The sequence below is a fragment of the Pocillopora verrucosa genome, chromosome 6 (genome assembly GCF_036669915.1).
Source record: "Pocillopora verrucosa isolate sample1 chromosome 6, ASM3666991v2, whole genome shotgun sequence".
Taxonomy (NCBI): domain Eukaryota; kingdom Metazoa; phylum Cnidaria; class Anthozoa; order Scleractinia; family Pocilloporidae; genus Pocillopora; species Pocillopora verrucosa.
Genome location: NC_089317.1, coordinates 8,577,492 through 8,598,123, shown reverse-complemented (window position 1 = coordinate 8,598,123; position 20,632 = coordinate 8,577,492). Strand labels below are relative to the sequence as shown.

Below are 20,632 nucleotides of genomic sequence, written 5' to 3'. Positions count from 1 at the left end.
CCTCGCGCGTTTGTAATAAGTGAAAGTTATGTTTCAGTTCAATCACACAACTGCTCTTAATGGCGATTCAGCGGGATCCTTTGACTCGTAAATGTGGCACCAAGTCTGTGTTCTTCTTTTATTCCCCGCAAGCCGTTAAATACTAATTGTATGGAACGTCTCGTTACAAAAGGTTAGGTTGACTCTTGTCCTTCTTCTTCTGCTGTTGACGCTTGATCTTGATCTTAATCGGATCGTGAGATTAAGAGACCCCATTTGACCTTTTTGAGAAGAAGGACGGACGTCTTCCTTGTTTGCAACAGATTCTGGAGGACGGAACAGAAGTCGCGTTTGAAAAACGTGTGAAGAAAATCTCAAATTGCCCAACGAAGTTAAAGAAATACGCTCTAAAAACCATATAGTGATCATCTCCACTGTTTCACAATCATTTACCGAGGTGGAGGTGAGTAGATGCAGATATTTACCGAGCTGTAAAGCGGCGAGATGAATATCCTACACTTTTATCGATGTTGAAGTAGGTTATTTTTTTTTTAGTTTATACCATTTAGAAAACAAAAAAATTGTTTATTTCTGTCAATATACCGAAGAGTGGTATATTAAAAAAAATAAACTCTTGATGCGCAATTTTGTCTCTTCGGCTGCTGAGAAGTGAATAGATCTTAATAATGCCGCGGCGTGTAATATGGGATTTTGGTTTGAAAATTTTCTCCTAATTTCCTAATTATTTACCGTTTCGATATCAGTTAGAAAAGAGGAGCAAAGCATAGCTTTGTCACTGGCAAACTGCAAATTTTGACCAATTTCAACACAGTTTTGGAATGATTAGCTTACTCTTTGAAATCTCAGTGTCAAAATTCGACATGAACTTTTCAATCGCACATATGAAAATCACGGTTTCGGCGTATAAATGCTGCTCTGAAATAAATTAACTTCATGTTTTTCTTCCCTAAGATTCGCCACCTTCTAGATTACGAGATAATATTATTTAATCATTGTTGGGTTGTAACAGTTGAAACTGTCAAGTCATGATCAAAACTGAGAACGAAAAATAAAGTTCATTACCTTGCCTTAAGAACTGTTCAAGACCTTTCTGCCTTCGGGAAGTTTGTATTATAGTCAGTTAATATTCATGGACTTTAAAAATGAGTTGTTCTGGAAATAAATGTCCGATAGAGAAGAAATAACTGGCGCCTGAGAGTTGGAAATTCAACTTAAGAAGGCTCCAAAGGGTTTTTGTACCGCGCGACATCTGGGTGCGAACATAGCGCAAGTATAAAAGTGTCAACGTGCAAAACAAACGGGGCAGCTCCATACGATCGCACGATTATTATCTAAAGGGGTGTGTTAAGGCAGTGTAACACAATACAGTTTTTATGTTATGGAATCTAGGGTTTTCAGCAACTGTATCCGTAATATTCATAGGTCTTCTACGCCTGAAAAAGAGGTCAACCGAAAGAAAACACTGCGGGAAAGATTTCCAAAAGGCGACAGAATTGAAAGTTAACGCATGCTCAGATACAGATTCTTGGCAAAGTCCTATTCCATAACGTAATGTTTCGCAACAAACAAATACGGATCTTTCGGGCAATATTTATCGCGTCTCCTTTATGAGGAATTTCCTAAAATTTGCTAGATTGTTAAACATACTTGTGCCATTCATACTGTCTGTTTTCAAAAAATTCCTAAGACCAAATTTAAGATAGAGGGATAGAACACGAAATTGCAAATGGCGAGGAAACTGCCTCTGCAACCCCAACTGTTTTCGGCTTTTAAATGATCGGCAAGACAAATTTCACAAATTGTGAAAATTTTTAGAGATTTTAACGGAGCAAATTGAAGAAAATCAAGGCAAAGCTAAATTATCACTGGCGAGCGCCTCCCATCGTGGAGCCTCAGCTCAGTAACAAAAATTCTATTGATAATATTTACTACAAAAAATGATGGTCCGAACCTTGCTTATCGCCAATAATGTAATACCAATTCCGTTGAATCAATTTTATGTGCAAAAACGATTTCAAAAAAAGAAAAAAATGTAGCTATTGGAGCAAGTTATATTTGAAGCTTTTCGTCGCAAACATGTCTAAATCACTTTCTTCATTGCTTTGACGTTGTTTTTCACCAAAACACGAGCGGAGCTCTTGATAGAAATGAAATCTCGGAACTTTCTCATAATTGCTTTAAATTTATGTCAATTTGACGCTTCGAAAGAAATTTTATAGAATCAACTTACCTTGCGATTTACCGTGTGATAAAGAATTTAGATGAAGGGTAAAAAAAGGGGCTTCGACTTCCTCAATTTAAAGGAAGTGTCAATATTTGATCTGAATGAGAAATATGGTAAGACGACTTATCATGCCGACGACCAATCGTAAGGAAGATACTTAATTTACTACCCGAGTAAAAATTTGAAAATTGAGCCATTTGAGGGGGCAGATAAGGAAATGCAACGAGTGTCATCACTTGAACATAAACCAGTAAAAATGCACGAAATGTCTATCAATCCTAGAGGTAGGTTATCCTGTCTTACAAATAAAGGTAGGTTTTTTCGCAACGTTTTTTTTCTCGTCGCGTCGTTTTTGTATGAACAATCGGGTGAAGTGGACGGGAACACTTTTAATTTGTTTAAACTGCTCGGGAAATAAATGGTGGAAAGGTCTGAATGTAGCAGATGGTCAAATGCATACTTTGTCTCATTTGATCATAAGGAACAGTTTGCCAGAATTGATAACTTCCTTGTTAATAAAAAAATTAAATAAATACATTCATGCGTGTGATTTTTACTGTTCAGAGTGAAATACGTGGTTGATGTTATCAAAATTTTTAAATAAGAATTTTGAATGTCTCTTTGATCTTTCTTTGTAGTGGAACATAAAATGAGACAGGTTTTTTCTTTTTCACCTACATTGTTTATGGTTGAACAGTCGACTGAAATCGATGAAATCAGTTGAATTTGAAGACCAAACTAATTATTTAATTGTCTTAGGACGACAGACATTAAGTCAATACCCTTTTCCTTCAGTCATGGTGGTGAATTTCCTGCGGGAGTATATTTTTAAGTCGTTTAATAGTTACAGTCTATCTGAATCGATATCATATTGGTTAAAACTATGTATGGTTTTACAAGTCAGATCGGTATACCTACTTGATACTATTAAAGGTTAGAAGTGTGAATAATGAAGGTTTCTGAGTAATATCACACAAATTCTGTCCTTAGCGTCTTTATTACTTTATCTCATAACAAAATTATTCATCAGAAAGAGAACGCTTTCTCAAAAACCATTACAGTGAAGCGACGCGTATGCAAACCTGTCTTTTTAAAAAACACTGCTTATTTCACTTCTTCAAACTAAACTAGTTGGCTAATAAGAGACCAAAGTCACCAAAAAGACTAGTGAAAACATTTGAAAAAGCCAGGAAGTTTGAAATAATCGTACTTGTAATGAATGTGTTTTATGGAATATCAAAAACTGGAAACCTCCAAAGACTGAAAGTGAACTTAACCTAATCCAAAAGTTTTGGTAGCAACAAGAAACTTTGTCTTATCGATGCTCCCGTATAAAGACATTCGTCTCGTTTTCCCACTAAGATAAGAAAGTTCCTTTTATATATGTAAATATTGCTTTGCCGTTGGCCGAGAAAGTTTCCTCCAGAATCTAAAAGATGAGCTTCTTGCTCAAGCCATTTCAGAAACAAAATGCTATAATATTCATGCTTGTACAAGCTCACAGAAAAAACTGAGTTTCCTTTTTGCAACCTGTGATGTCCATATGCATGGGGAAAAAAAGGAACTGTTACCTAAATTTTTTTTTACAATACTAATGAAGTATCCAGCAAAAATTGGAAATAAATTGAAAATGAATTGAAAATGAACTGAAAATCTCTAATGTATTTACCAAATCTTTCTTAGTAATCTTAGCATTGATCTCACCTATGTAAATTATTGTACCTGCAATCTTTGGAACCGTAAGTGAAAAGGTAAATTTTCTTATGAACTCTCAAATTTGGAATTCACTTTTTGTATCAATGTGTCGAAAAACTAAAAATGAATTATATGTCTTAAACTATCTTTTTTACTTCATTTTAAAATTGAACAAATTACTTACCTATTCAAACCATGGGCATCTTCCATCCTAGATAAAATTGTCGTTGTACCCTGAAAATATGGCTTAGAACTTCCTGTTGCATTTCTTAGACTTCCCTCAATCAAATATGTTGGCTAGAATTGCTAAAGGTTAAGTTGACACATTTCCCATTGAGTATAAATGGAGACTAACAAACCATCTCGCGCGTGTATTATGCATGAAAGTCATGTATAAATTCAACCACACTTCAACTGCTCTTAATGGCGATAATCAATAAAGCAGCAAATTTGAACGCGACCTCGCTTTGAAGAGCCCTATATAAGAGGAGAGTGTTTCTTAAAAAGTTTTAATTGACCATCGAGGGTAATCCGGAACGGCTTTGGTTTTGTTTTAACGATTTTTTTATCGAAAGGGCTCTATAGAGCTTAAAATTTAACCATTTTTCATAGCATACACTTCATATACGTAAATGATTAATTTTTGAGAAGAAGAACGGACGTTTTCCTTGTTTTGCAACAGATTCTGAAAGGCGGACAAGAAGTCGCGTTTGAAAAACGTGTAGAGAAGAGGGTTGGCCAATATCGAATGACCACAAAAGCTTCAATGACGCTATGCAAATCTTTTAATCCTATTTGGAATAATAGCATGACGATAAAATAAGGGAACCAACAGCAGGCAAATATGATCGCCATGCCTGCGAAAACCAAGATACACTTCCTGTCACTTTCGCTTTTCTTCTGTTCCCGTGAGTTCTTATTCTGAATCAAAGGTGGTCGCTGCCATGTACGGGAAAAGGGAAACTGCAACGAAGCAAACTGCAGTATAAATAACGTCCCAAAGCGTAGATACCTCAGCATCATACAGAACAAAAGGAATGATAGCAAAAGCAGTCGAAGTGATCCAAACACCGAGCACAATTTTCAAAACCAAGCTCTTAGTCACCAAATAGTGTTTTAGTGGACTGACCGTTGCCATGTACTTGAGCCCAGTAATAAAGAGTATGTGATAAGCACCTGATGTAGCTAGTAATGTATGCGAGATGTGTACCCCAATACTTAATTGTGACGGCAAAATGCCAAAATTATAAACAATGAAGTATGGAAGAGCGATAACGCCAGTACTGAAGTCACAAATTGCCAGGCTGAGAAGCACATAGTTAGAAGAGGTGTGAAGACGACTACATCGGTAAAACAAGACAAGCACGAGTCCATTAGCCAGAAATATTGCTATGCTCAAGGTCTTGAGTCCATCGTCGGAGTGTTGTTTGGGAAACTTTGAGGTTGCATTGCTGTCGTTCATGATTAATTATGATGAACAACGAGGGTTGACGAAAACACTGAAAGAGATGTTAACGGAGGGTAGATGATTTCGCATCACGTGAATAAATAGGGAATCAGATTGTCTGGAGTGCAAATAAACGCATATCATTACATTACTCAGATTGAGAAAAAACCGGTAGAAGTCCATGGAAATTTGGGTAGGCGAGATCAATGTGATCAATTCATGATTTAACTCAAAATAGCGATTACTGCGTTTACTGTGAAGCCCTTTTTCGAAGGCTGAATACAACAGTACTTTGATTTTAAAAGATTTTTAACTATTTCAGTCCTTTCTTTTATGATCAAATATGTATCATAAACATGTTTATGCATATCAAAAAGGCTTTTTTCTTTTTCTCGTACTTCTCATCTGTATTTCTCTTTCTTTGTTCTGTTTGGTTTCGTTTTGTTTTTCCAGCGGTAAAATAAATATTTCGCTGAGCAAATGACAGAGTTGTTTTTACAGCACACCTTTGGAACTGATCAGTGAAACAATCCTTTTCTTATGAAAATGAGAACTGTCGTTACTTCCGAGAAAATATAGCTCTATCAATGTGTTCGGTTCTAAGTGCAAGCTCTGGCGAACAATAACTCATTGGATGTTTCCTCGTGTCAGTACCGCTACATCTACTTCATGGCGCTGAAATTCAAATCATTAATGTTTCTTTGTTTTATCTCAAATCACTCTTCCCATCTTGACTTTAGTCTTCTTTAAAAACAAAACACGAAATCGGCATTCAGTGGCAATGAAAGTTGGTTTTGAAGAGAATATTAATTTTTGGTACTTCTTTCACGAGCTTAGAATAAAGAGAAAATTCTGGGTTCCCATGATGGATCAAAACTCAGATGCTCCACTACTGAGCTTCAAAAAACTTTATGTTGTATACTTTAAGGATCAGTGCTCTTAAAATCTTTTTGTGGCTATATGGAGTAGGAAAAATGGCAAATTTTGAGCTCAGTAAAAAAGTAAAGGCTTCGATGAAAAGTTTCCGGTTATACAGAATTAGTTTTATATCCGGATTTACAGGGCAAGGATGATAAAGCAAAGATTGAAGAAATATGCAGCGGTTGGACCACCAACTGTGCGTTTTGATTGTATGCATTCTTAACTCCAGAATTTTAATTTAACTTTCATTGTTAATGCTATTTGGGTGGGGTCTTAGGTGAGTGACTCCTTTAACCTCCAATGTCGTTGCTCTGAGGTATTTTGTGATACCTCTTGCAAAGATGTCTTACTTACTCACGAGATTCTGGGCCCTGGTTCATACCGTCCATAGCTTTGGAATAGCTTTCCTTAGTTACATTCTTATTCATTCATGTGACTTCTTTGAAAGAGGCGTGTGTTAGAGATAACGACGAAACACATCCCTGATCATTTCAAAACCTATTACGTACGTTATTACGAAATGCCTCAACCGTTATTACAAAACTTATCGGTTACTATAAAATGTTTTGTTATATGCAAAATTTTAATAAACTTCGGATATAACGCGCGTTGTTATTACCTGTTTATTGGGCTTTTTGGTTGTACGCATTATATGCTTCGCGTTGCTGCCAATACGGATCAACCATTCTTTTCATTTTGCAGTTAAAACATCCTTTAAACGTCAATGATGAATGCACCTTTTCGTTCTCTGACTCAAACTCTAAATCGAGATAAAACTGCATCAATGCAGGTATCATCTACATATTTGGCGCGGATCCATACTTCAAAGAGAATAACTTAAGAAGGCTTTTGAGTTTCAATTTTTGGCCAGACCGGAGTGACCCCTACAAAACCTCTTCGGTGTCAGTATCCAAGAACTCCTAAAGTGTTGCCTATGCAAGAGAATTGCAGGTGATTCAAACCTCTCAATAAAATTATGTGATACACATATAAACTCTCACCTCTCCTGTCCTACCTATTTCAAGTTCCACACCGCGGAAGAAACAAGCTGAATGATTTATGGGCAAAAACAAAGAAAACTATTTTTGACTGTCTTCGTTTTTAGCGGATATGTGAAGAATATTTACCATATTAATAGAACTGTAAGACTCTTTATTCAAACAAATACAGAACTATTTACCTAATTTGGCTATGAGGTGTTGTTATTTGTTTCTAAATTGATCAATTCCAAGAGATATGCATAATAAAATCCATGAAATATACAATTTTCAATTATTTTCATTCTGTTGTTCGGTAAAATAAATGTTCGCAGAGCAGAAGCACAAGGCAGAGGTTTTCACCAAGATAAACCACTTAAAACAATTAATTCAGGTCAATCAGAGATTAAAATCTGTCTAATGTGAGTGGAAACCGTAGCTAGTTTTGACCAAATACAGCTTCGCCACTTTATTTTATACTGATGGCAAGCCAAGCTGAATAACTATTATTGAATTATCGGTTTTGGATATTACATTTCTGGTTGTCTGATCGGTTCAGCCAATTCCGGTTCATCGGTATCAGCCAATAGGCCGAACCAACTTATTTGGAAACTTATCCCCCAGGCGTTGTTGTGTTGATGAAAGCGTTGCGTGAAAATTTAACAAATTATACATATATATATATTTGGCCAAGCCTAAAAGCGGAGCCTTTTTAATTTATTTTCCAGCCCCTCGCTAGAATAAAAAATAGGTACCCAATGGGTACTTGTGTCTGCTGCAGTGGAATGGAATCTGCTGTAGGCGCCTATTTTTTTGAATACTGTTAAACTGGCTAGAAACATCTCCCGAAAGGCAGTGCTATGGAATGCTCAAGGCATCACAAAGATGGGGAACTGAAGTGGTGAATGTCCAATGCTCCAGTTGGAGGTAAGGGATCATCAATATCAATCATCAATATAATGATTGTGATTACATCTTCATCACTGTTTAAATAACTTTTATTGTGTTATGGTACTGCAAAGAATCTAACATTAAAGTGAACGTTTCTTTTATTTTGTAGCAGAATATTTAAATCAAAGAATTGAAATACAACAGCCAATAGTTTTTAACAAAATTGAATAGTATCAGAAGTCTTTGTAACACAAGACAACTGTAATGCAAACGCAGTAGCAGTTTTGCAAAGCAAGAAAAAGTCTCTGGTTGTAATAATTCCTAAGAAATCATTATGTTTTTCATTTAATGGTAATATGCAATCAATTTGGAACAAAACATAGGTAAAACAAAGTTAGTATATTTACATTGTTGTGTTCAAGTAACTAATAGGTGAATATACTTTTAAAAGTATTTTGAAGTGTTTGTCTTTTAATTGAAATTAAATGTATCAGAAATGTAACGCAACAGAAATATTATCCCAAAAAAAGCAGCACGTGTACTTGTAAATAATGTTTATCAGTCAGAGAAACAATCATTTCACTTAAAACCAGTGTCTACAAAATGTTTGTTGCAAACTGTAACAAAACAGGTATTATTAACGTTTGGTATTCAGTAGTAATTTCCACTGATGTGTGACAGGAAATTGTTCATTTTATTCAGATTTGCACTGACTCCACTATTTTTGTTTGTTGTTGAATGTTATGCTGGTTATAGTTGGTAACTCTAGAAGAAAGGTAGTTATGGTTTCCTCAGTGATCGGAAGAGTTCTCTTTCCTTGTGACGCTAGCATATCATGCAGGATGTCGTTGAACAGGGTCACTGTGATCTTCGATTCTTTAATTTGTACCAGTAGTTGTCCATAACATTGTTGAATGGTGGACTTCATATTCTGCTTGAGCCCACAAGTTGAACAGGTTAGTATGGGAGACGTCTCTATTACCAGCTTTTTGTTACAGTTGCAGCAGGCTTGATATGCCGTGACACTTCGCACTCCAAGTATTTCTGCTGCTGCTGTTGTATTGGTAAAGTTCTGAGGTAGCTCAGCAGGATTAATGAGATCCACAGAATTGTTCCCAAAGTGTCACCTTAATGGCTCCATGTGGGTCCACAAGATAGGCAAACAACTTTTTTTTTTCACCATACTCTGTCTTCACTTTTTTTGTTGATGACATCTGAATAAGTTTGGCTTTGATGGTGATACTTTGATTTGTGTTTGCAGCTGAAATTGATTGGATATTGTTGGCACTTGGCAACTCAATTCTTGAAAAAGGTATTTCTTTTGTAGGCTCTAACAGTACATTGTTATTCATCAGTACTGTGGTTGCATCTCCTGCTCTTTCAATTCTAAAATTTCGAAGTTTTATTGGAGATTTCTTTTTGCTCATTTGATCAAAGTGTTCCTGTTTACTTCCGGAGACGCAGACTCCTCTTACTAGGCCATCGGTGGTTTGTATGGACATGTCAAAGTAAGATGTCTTGCTACTTTTTTTAGTTGGAGACACATTGTGTAAGAAACCAACAATCTCTTCTTTTTGTTCTTCCATTGACTGCAAGTGAAAAAGAACCTTTTGAGTTTGTTTCATAGCAATATAATGTATTTCAAAATTTCTAATAACATAGGGAGCACTGCATCAAAAAGACGACGACGACTACGACTACTACTACAAAATTTAACTATAACAACAAAATGCCAAAAAAAAAAACTAACCTAGGTGAATTATAATTTTTTATCTGTTTACTTATTCATTATAAATCAATCCACGACAGCAGCCTCTACAGACAGGAAGGAATAACACTAAATGAAGGTTGGGGAGTGCAGTATACTGCAAACTGTTTATTAGATGATACTAATACTGAAAATCAAAGTGAACAAGAAATAGAAAAGAGCAGTGGTTCCAATAAGCAAGATGGAAATGACAGTAATGATAATGTTGATCAGTGGACTGAAGATGAAGCAGAAACACCTGCTGGTGTTACTGACACCATGTTGACCAACACACATTATTTTGAAGACAGTCTGCCTCAACGTATTTTAAATGTTGCACCAGGAGAGGGAAACAAACCCTTAAGTATATTCAGAGATCAATATTCTGAAGAGTTAGCATATCCTGGTATATTCCTTGGTCAAAGTCGACCAGAAAATAAAGATAGACTAGCTAATGTTCATTATAGCGACATTTGTAAATCTGAACTAAGACGATCAGATAGGAGAGCTGCTATGTGTGTTGAAAATATATTCTTCAAAACAAAAAAGCTTCAAATGAAAATTCTCTTAGGAAAATCACAAGTTGCACTTAGGAAGTGCAAAGGAAATAGCAAATCTTCAAATGCTGGACAGTTGAAATGTGAAGGAGCAATTGAGCGCTTGATTCATCTTGATGAAGGATTCCAATTTTTGAAAGCATTGATACCTTACAACTGTATGCAAAGATCTGTTCATAGCGATGCTTAGATAATAATTATCATGAAGAACACTAGTTCTAGGTTTCTCTCCTCTGTAAAATCGCCACAGCTTTCGCACATGTTTGTCTAGTGATAGATGTTTTCATGTGTGTAGTGAAATACATGTATCTTCGGCAAAATCCATTTCGTAAACAGGGCATCTTATATCCCCCATTGGGCTTTGTAATCCCCAAGTGAGACTTAATAATTCCCTTAACGGGCTTTTCATTCCCCAAATGGAGCTCAATTGTTCCCCGAAGGGATTTTGCATTCCCCAAATGGGGCTCATAAAGCTTATTTTGCGTCCTGAGCACTTGCAAAATGGCGGGGCGGTGATCGTGTTGGCGCCGAGAAAGCTTCAGTCGATTTACAAATTCAAAGCATCTTTCAAAACCTTTCACTCGGCCGGAATGACACCCAGTGCGAATGCTGTGGCAAAATGAGAAAACACCTTTTAAGAAATCCATTACAAATATGAAAAGCGAAAAGATCACTCACCTTGCAAGCAATAATACACCCTGGCTTGACGAACGAAATCAGGACGATACGACGCAACCCAAACGTTTTTCGAAAGCACATAGTTTGACGGATTTGACTTTGTCCTTTTCTCAGATTTGATTGGTTCCGAGTCTTCCCGGAAATCGGTAGTTTGCCACGACCTCTTTCCTTTGTCCTTTCCTCGTATCCGATTGGATAGATTATTCCCCTGAGGAACGAAGTTTGCACCCGAAAGTATTACAGGCCGAAAGTATTACAGGCCGAAAGTATTACCCCTCCGTGCATACTTCATGTATCCTATCACCAAATGGAATCCGCACTGAAACGTCAAGAGTAAATCCGAGATCTTGTCGTATATGAAGTAGCTGGTCGCGCGTTTTACAGCTTATCTAAGTGTCTGCATGCATTATAAATGCAGCAGACACAAAAATGCAATAAAACTCTTCAGCACTAACTGTCGATGATTTTCTTCAAGGGGATTTAGGGACCAAGATTGATAGCGATCAAAACGCATGCGGTATTTTCGAGTAGCTAAGGACCTTCATTACTGTTCCTAGTGTTTTGAGCATACTTTCGAAGATAAGGAATGTTTTCTTCTTCGGATGAAGTTTATGATGTCAGCATCAGTTGAAACTACTTTCAATTGAGCATGACTGATAATTTCTGTTTGGGAAAATGAGCCAAAATTGAAAGAAACGACGGTAAACTACTTCACGTTAACATATCGCCGGTCGATTGAGGAGTGTGCAGGACCAACTGATCTCACGTGTACGTCAGAATGGTAGGAGCTTCTCTGATAGCTTCTTTTGGAGTTTCCAGGTATGACTGCCTGCCTTACCGTTTTTCCCTAACGTTTCAAACTCCTCTGATAAGCGTAGAAAATTAAAAAGAGAAGTCATTTTCAACTCGTGTTTAAGCCTGTTCTATTCTCTAGTTTTTCTCTTCTGGCTACTCTTGTTCCACGATTATCCTCTTGCTGAAAATGTTTTTTCTGTAATTAAACTCGGTAACCCCTGTCGTAACTGCATATAATAAAGGTGTCTTTAAGAAAGTCTGTGATCTTTGCTACTTAAATACGAAATCTCTCTTAAGAGCTAATGTCAGCATGCATCAAACAAACAGCGGCAAGTCACCCAAACTTGTTTTCACTCCTACTTTCATATTTTGTAGCCCAATATGTTCTAATAATTGTGGTGTAGTTTTTTTTGTAAAACATTATTTTAGTTTTCGAGCAATAGTTTTTTTCGTTCGACCGCTCAAATATGCAAATTTTCACCGTGAGTTGTGTGACCTCATGTAACGAATGTACAAGACCTACGGTAATTCTCCGAAAATAATCCTTTGTTTTATCATCTGAACTTAATCCCCTGTCCTTATTGAAGCTGGAAAAGAAATGTTTATTTTTTGGTGAATATTTTTGTCCGAGATACTTTTCCTATGTCGAAAAGTAGCATCAAAACAAAGACAGTTTTAACAATGACCGATATGACAAAATCTACTGAGCTTCAGACTTTTATAAGACAAAAGGATGGTTATAAAGTTTGTAAAAATCTCCTTGTGTATTTGTGTTGTTCTATCTTGAAACGAACTCAAAGTCCAGCAAAACTTACTTGATAGCGACTATGAAATATACATGGTTCGCCTACTTGTCGCCACCGTTAACTGGCATAAATCACTACAGTTTGCAAAAAAAACCTTACAAAACACTCTTACCTTGTTTATTTATTAAGGCCAAGGTCGCACTACTGCCCAAACCAAAAATTAGGCTGCCAAAAAATTTTCGAAAAGTTGAAACTGCAACTGGAAGAGCCGAAAAATGTGACACAATTTTTGAGTCGCACTACCGAAATACACAAATATGTCAAAATAAACACAATTGATCAGATTTCATTTCTGGCGCGTATTGTGCGGTAATAAACATAAACCCAAATCGGGCATTTTGGTTTGCTTTTGCCCTTCTACTTCTACAAATTATCGACATGCAACATCTGGCTTTTCATCCTGTATCAGAGATGTACGTAGAATTCGTGTTGAGCCTTACACATGGACCATTTCTCGCACAGCCGAATTATGGTTTGGTATTCATTACTTGAGCCCTTTGCTCTTCTTGCGGCCATTTGTCGTATTGTTTTTTTTTCTTTTTGTGCCAAACCTTCAGCTGACCTGAAGCTCCCTTACCACACTTGCTGGACTATCGGACTGATTAAGCAAAATTCCGCTTAGTCCCGCTTGATCTAAGCTCGGTCCAGCCAATGTATGGTCAAATGACTAGCGTTGACAGTTCCGGAAGCGGTGTCTTTTGTTTTTTTTATTGTTTCAAATCTGCCTGCCCCACCCATACACTTCAGTGTCTTTGAAGTTTCTGCGGACTTTCCGAAATTTTAGAAATTTGTGAAACACCGGTCGCATAAGGAAACTCGCTGTGATAATAGTCATTAATCCTTTTTTGACGCATTATTAATCAAAAAATTCCCTACTGCGACACGGGCCTTAGCTAACTGATCTGTTTTATAAGCGTCTCATCTTACATGCAAACATGGAGATTCGCTGTTTAGTTAAATCGTTCGCTGGTGGAACTTGTGGGTTTAGTTATCGAGAAGACCAAGTCGTTTCCTTCCGTGATTGTTAAAAAGACATTTCAAGTCACTTGCGGAGTTGCAAGTCTTCAGATCAAGAAAATGCCGTTGTCCGAGCGGATTTGGACCCCCCTAGATTTGGAGCCCCGGTCCAAATCCGCTAACGGATATGCCCCCCCCCCCCCCCCGGTCCAAATCCGCTAGCAGCCTAATGACCCATAATGAAAAGATGGGCTTCTGTAAAGAGTTTTTGGTCTATTTCTGAGTTCAGCAGTTCATGGTTATTTTGATTCCGTTCTTAATATTTGTAAAATTCTCTCAAATTTGGATTAGTTGCGTTCTTCATGAGGCAGTAGGTAGTCCATCCCGTATAAACGATGTAAAGAAACGGACAACAGTTTCTTGGAGTACATTTATTAGGCCTCAACTAATGAAGGCTAATTCTCTAAGATTAAAATGTTAAAAAAACCTTAAAAGAAATAAAATTCAAAATACTTTCGTCTAACGTGATGGCATTGTCGTAGGAGGTGCTGGAGCTGTTGTGGGGGTTGGAGGTTGAGTTCTATTTTCCAGTTTTAACTCTCTCCAACAGCTCTTCAATCACGGAGCAGACTACCAAAGGACGGGAAAAACTTTTAAAAACGTCTAAGAGTTACGAAATTTTCTTCCTCAACTTTACCCAAACAGCTTAAAAGTGCACAGAGAACATTACATGACCGCCCATGGATACAATTTTTTATCTACTAGTGTTGATACTATCATTCACGAGTGAGCTTCTCTCACGGGGGACACGTAAAGATAGACTCGAATCTAAAAGGAAGACATATACTGTTCTGTTTATTATAAAAATATAATTTTCATCAAAATCAAAGACAAATTTAAAGCACATATTAAGAGCAAAGAACGCATATAATGTATGCATGTAAACCACACCGGCTATGAAGCTACTTCAACCTCAGCCATAAAAATGCGATTTATAGGTTCTTATCCCAAGAATGTTGCCTCTCATAGAAAAAGTTGAACTAAACCCTAGCATTGTTCGTCAATTAAAAAAAAACCCTTCGTGGAAACAAGACAATTATTTAGATAAACTAGGTTTCCATGCAAGACGACATTTTTATCTTTACTTATGGACGTGAATACATAAAAGTACGCGCACTGAAAGTACGTTGGCGGTAGTTATCTTTTAGAAAAAGGAGATATTTTTGTATCTCATCAATATCTACATGATTAAGTACTCTGTGATAGGTATTTCCTCACCATCACATTGAATATGATAAATCAAGATTTGTTAGTATTATAAACATTCTACAACTTTCTACAAGTTTTAAATGTTAAGTTGGCACTCTTCCAATGCTTTTACCCTGGCTTTCAGCTGTTTCATTTTCTTTCCTCCACCCACGACAGGTTTGTTTACTTCCTTCTCTTAAAATGAATACAAGCAGCGAGGCAACAAAAGTAAATCTCATTTTGGACTGGACTTAAATCTGTGGAGTAGATACAGTAAGTCACAAGAACATTTTTATTCGCATGTCAGCCTCTCTCCTGACTTATTTTTTTTCACATCCTTTCTCGTTGAGGAAAATAAGAGAAAAAAAAGCAACGAAAACATTTATGGGTACGTAATGACACATTTGGTATTTGCTCCAAAAACGTTCTCTCATCATCGACCAAAGTTCTGAATTGATAAGGTTCGCACCTCATATAATAAAATCATTTTATTTTTGGCTCGCTTAAGTTTCCTTCAAGAGCATTTTTCATTAAAATTCGAATATGAATTCGCAGAGTATAAACAAGGTAAAGGAGCGATGCTTACTGAAGCAGCGGAAACAATGTGAATTCGCAACTTGCCAGTAAAAATAAGATCGTCTCCAAGTAAACAAAAATTTATGATGACTTTTGCTTGAGCTTTCTTAAGATTGCAACTAATTACTAATTTAAAAAGAAACGAAATTGTTGCATCCCATTATGTTCTTGTTGTGAACTGCTGAACGTTTAACCATTTACACATCTGAATGCTCAAACAAGGTCATTTGGTAAAACCTTCTCTGTAACATCTTAACATCTAAGGATCTCCGTTCCTGAGAGGTGTGGTCAAAGTTCCCTAAACCTAATACGACTCTGATAGCAAAATTTTGAACCAACTGCAGTTTGTGTAGATTACGTTTAGATGTGTTCTCCCACACTGAAGCACAATGAAACAGAAAACAAAGCTAGTAATATAAGTGTTTTATGTCTAAAAGGTGTTTAATTCTACTTATCTTTACTGACTATTTCATACAACTAAGGGCTGTTTTAGTGATATGTATCTCATAGGTAAGATATTGATCAGTGTATACCCCGAGATCCTTAGCAAACGAAACTGGTGAGATCGTTTTGCCTAACAGGGATGAGGAGGATATCCCTATCGTCTCTTTCTCCTATTTCTACTTTTACGATCTAATGGGGGTGGTGGGAAAACAACACCGCCTTTTTAGAAGTAGGGACACTCAGGTACTAGGTCCAGAAACATAATGTTTGTTAATCACTTTTCATGGTCACAAAATTTTTTAAGAAAAGCTACCAGAGATCGTCATCGTTGAGAATACCTTCGGTTCTCGAGATGTTTACTAGTAGTAGTTATAGATCTGAGCCCAGTTGTTCAAAGAGTGAATAACGCTATATAACGGATAAATTACTATCCAGTGGATAAATGTTAGAAAAACGTATTACGCTATCCACCAGGTAGCGATTTATCCGGTGGATAGCGTTCTCTAACCCTTGAACAACTGGGGCCTGTAGTACAAGCGGTGAAGCGTGTACTGGTTTTTGGTTTAGTCGAGCCTCAGTTTTGTGTCTCTTCCTCCATACGGAATGTTGCTCTGTAGCTTGTTACCTTGTCAGAGCGGAGTTAGGAAACAAAGACATTGCAAGTTATTATTATCGCTAATATAATTATTATTGTTGAAATTTGGAATCAACAAACATTCTATGTCATTGCAAGCCTACTGACATTTTTACACGCCAAATTTTTTTTTTCAGCTCAGGATTTGAATATTCAAAGAGCTCACACGCTCGATTTCTTAGAAAATGCCTCAAGCTTCTAGCCCTTAAAAACTCTCTCATCTATCAAATGTTAATCGATGCCATTTTTCCTTTGTGAAATATCTGGGGTAAAAGTGAGATACAAAGTTTCGTTGTTCTCGCGAAAAAATTCCACAAGACTATTAAACTTACTCTCTTATTGTCACCAGAGTTGGTTTCGTTTTCATTGTAGCTAGGTGAGTGAGATATCAGCAAAATATTTGAAGGCTAAATGGTTCCCGTGCAGGTTCTCATTGTTTGCGTCAAATCTTTTTGGGCTTACAGAATTCAGTTGATGCAGGAAACGTCAATTGCTTTGAACACTCTTTTGAACTCTGGATTGCCATCGCCTGACTCTTTTTTCGGAAATTATTACAGTAAATGGTTTCAACCCGGGAGTAACATGTAATAGTGTAGTTTGATCGTCCGGGTGTGTGCATTCCTGTGAAGGACTGTTGTTGGTAGTAGTGACTAACGTTTCGACAACCTTGGCCAAAGTCATCATCAGAGTCAATTGAATAGTTGTTGTCAGTCGAACGTTCTAAGTCCGGTTTGTGAAAACCGATTGGTCAGTTTTCCGTCAATGTTATTGGCTATGAGACTCTACTGGTGTTGGTCGGTCGTGATTGGTCGGTCTCAATCCGCCGGTAAAGTTGGGTTGCTCACTGTTCGGTTCGTTTGTTAAGAAATTATTAATCTTCGTTCTTAGATCTTGCTCGTTCGATTTCTCTTGGGAATAAGGGTAGCTTCATTCTTGGAATACAAGATACAATGTCAGCTTTGGTAGGATTTTGTTCGCTCAAGCCGATGTACCGTTTGTTTTGGCCAAAAACAAACAAACAAACAAAAAAAGGAAAAAAATTGCAAAAAGGGGATAAGTTTCTAAAGAAACTGTGGTGCTGCGTCACTGGGGGAGCAAATCAAGAAAATTTGGTTATTATCAACTCAATTTATCATGAAAATTAGCCACCGTGAAGAGTTTCAAAGCTGAGGTTTCAAGCGTGAGCCCTTCGTCATTAGCTCTGACTTAGAGCTAACGCTCGAAACGTCAGCTTTGAAACTCTTTACGGTGGCCAATGCACAATATCAACTCAGTTGAAACCCACAAAAATCAGGGGGAGATTGTAAAATTGAGATTTTCAACTATTTTGAAACGTTCTTTTACCTAAATATTGGCAAGGAGCTTCCATACGGAAAATTTATGCCACCTGCACCCTCTTTAGAATCCTGGCTGGCCCAGGAATGGGAAAATTTCAGTAGGAGATATATGAAGGGGGTCAATCCACTCTTTACTTTCTTGAAAGAATCCAACCTAGTATGGGTTTGTTCGAGAGTAACGACACGCGACCGTATTAACAACTGGAGTTAACTTGCATGCATGCCCTTGAGCATTGCAAAACAATAAGTGGGGTAAGTTTCTCAAGAAAATGTGGTACTTTATTTGAATCGATTCAAGATTTGAATTTAGATATAAAATCCGTTGGAATTAAATATAAATTAATTTTCTCTTTGTCAAAAGGCCTTCAGATCAAGTGAAAGATCCTCTGTAGTTTGAGAAAACACATTACTTGTCATCGGACTAACGCTGTTTCTGAATTAAAGTTTGAACTCCAATTTTTTTAGCGATATTTTTCACTGCCATTTTTTCGCCTGTAAGACCACCTTTACGCTCTAGGAGAACATGAATATTCCAATGAACAAAAAAAAGAAGGGTTAAAAACAGGGTTCATGTCTCGAAATTATGCGATAAACACGTTGTCCTGAATTAAGGCTTGAAAAGTGGTTGCTATTTCCCTGCTAGAAAGACATGTAAGGATCGGAGCTTATCGTGTGCGGATCATCTGCATCCAAAACCATAAACATCTGAGATAATTTAACTTTGAAATGTGCAAATACGTGTTATCCTTTATGACTTTTAAAGAATGCTCTCGATTTTCGCCTCAGGAATTAAAAAGTGATGAATTTCAAGTTGTAGACGATCGAATCAAGGACTTCTTCCTTCGTGAGTAAGAAACATTAACTTGTGAGCCAAGTGAAACAACCGAGTGATAAGTGTCTCAATTGGGTTAACTATTTGCCGTGAAAAGACCAAAAACCTTTTTAACCGTTATTCGTAACAAAAGGTAACCGTAATGTTTCCTTTCTGGAATGTGTAAGTTTGTCTGATTTGGACGGCTAGTCGTAAAATGGCCAATTTTTTTTCGTGAGCCGTAAAAGCCATCACCCACTGATCTCATAGTAAATCTTTTAATCACAAGCTTTTAAAATCCAGACAGCTCTGGTATCCCGACTAACTGTCCAGGTACTTTGCTTTCGTTTCAGTAAGATTATTCAAGAATAAATATATATTTTTAGACGTATTTGTGTGTAGTATCGCTGAGTAATTTCACGAGTTGTGCTTTTTTTTTACTATTCCGCAGAGCGAGTCAAAATACAAAAAAAAAGACTAAAATACTCAGTGATACTGCGCACCAAAACGTCTCATAAGATATTTATTATCCAACTGCTTTAATTTTTATGCAATTCTCATAAGGCGGGAAAAGCGAAACAAACAAAGGAGCGGTTTGTGACAGGTCTTGCCCAATGCTCGCGTCGGATTGGCCCATGAGACGTCAACTTGTCACATAGGGTTTCAAAACGATTCAAAGTTGAATTTTATTTTCGATCGTTGTTCTCAACTCGTGCACATCTGAACGTACTGCAAGAAGAAAAGTGTTCGTTTATCGATGAAAAGTGATGAATAATTTACCACAAGTAACAAAGCTTTGAATCTACCAGGAGACAAACTCTCAAAGACATGTATGAGCTCTAAGCCTACAAAAAGAGAATTTCCAAAACTACCTCTCATTTTCATCGTCCGACTCAATCATATGCCGACGACACTTACAGCTGTTAAATACGGCACCAGAGAAGGCAAGTCTACCAAACTTATCAAACAGTTTTTTTTTCAACAGTACAAAATAACTAATTGTCCAAGTAACCGTATAATATCGCGGAATATTTATAATCTAATCGCGCATTATATGTACTCTACCTTATGTAGTTGGAAAATAAAATTATTAGTTGCACACTACTTATAATAAAAAAAAGGAGGAAAAAAAAAGGTGAATTAGAAAGGCCATATTTTCCCGCTCCTTTTGTTCACAGAAGAAAAATTTACCACTCACCGCGTATTAGGTTTCTAAAGAAAAACTTGAGCTTTGGAAAAGAATTGTGCGCTCAAAAATTCCTAAAACTCGACGCCGCTATTTTTAAAAAATTGGCCGAAAAAGAAAAACCAAAACGTCAGCTCACAAACAGACCCTGCTCTAGTAATCGTCAAAAACCATTCTTTGTATTGAGTTTCCATTTCCTAATTTTTCAAACAAGTCGCTAAGAGACAGGAAAATGCAGGGTGGGACTCATTTCCTCACAGTAAAGAGGCTAAGTTGTTAAACACGATTCAAAATGGCGCTGTCAATCGTCAAATTCTTTACCACCCATGAAAACAGTTCAAAACTCACCAGCATGAGAATACATATTTTAAATCTAATTTCAAACGATTACTATAACTTTTCACAAAACATGTAAAAGACAAAAATTAGCGAACCTATAGTTATTAATAAAATGCTTTTGAGTTGTGGTACAATACGTCAGTAAATTCTGTATCACTTAAAGAAAATAATAATATACCAATTAATTAATGTTAAAAGAATGCTCTATCACTGGTAAATAAATTGGACGTGCTTTTGAGGTGCTACGCCGGTCCTATTTTTGCAATGTGATTGGTTTAATGAGCTAAACTTAATCCAATACCCGCGGAGTGTTCAGTCCAACTTATCTATGACTTTGTGCTGTTTTCTTAGGCAAAAAAAAA

The 20,632-nt window shown here is 36.8% G+C and overlaps 1 long non-coding RNA gene and 1 pseudogene across 1 annotated transcript; both read right to left on the bottom strand.

The window, feature by feature from the left end:
• Nucleotides 1-135: 135 nt before the first annotated feature.
• Nucleotides 136-5,381, bottom strand: LOC136281845 (somatostatin receptor type 1-like; annotated as a pseudogene).
• Nucleotides 5,382-8,295: 2,914 nt separating this feature from the next.
• Nucleotides 8,296-11,490, bottom strand: LOC136281763 (uncharacterized). The gene is made up of 2 exons (XR_010717959.1): nt 11,138-11,490; nt 8,296-9,744 (listed from the first exon to the last, which is right to left on the bottom strand). It is a non-coding gene; the product is annotated as an uncharacterized lncRNA (long non-coding RNA).
• Between the last annotated feature and the right edge of the window lie 9,142 nt (nt 11,491-20,632).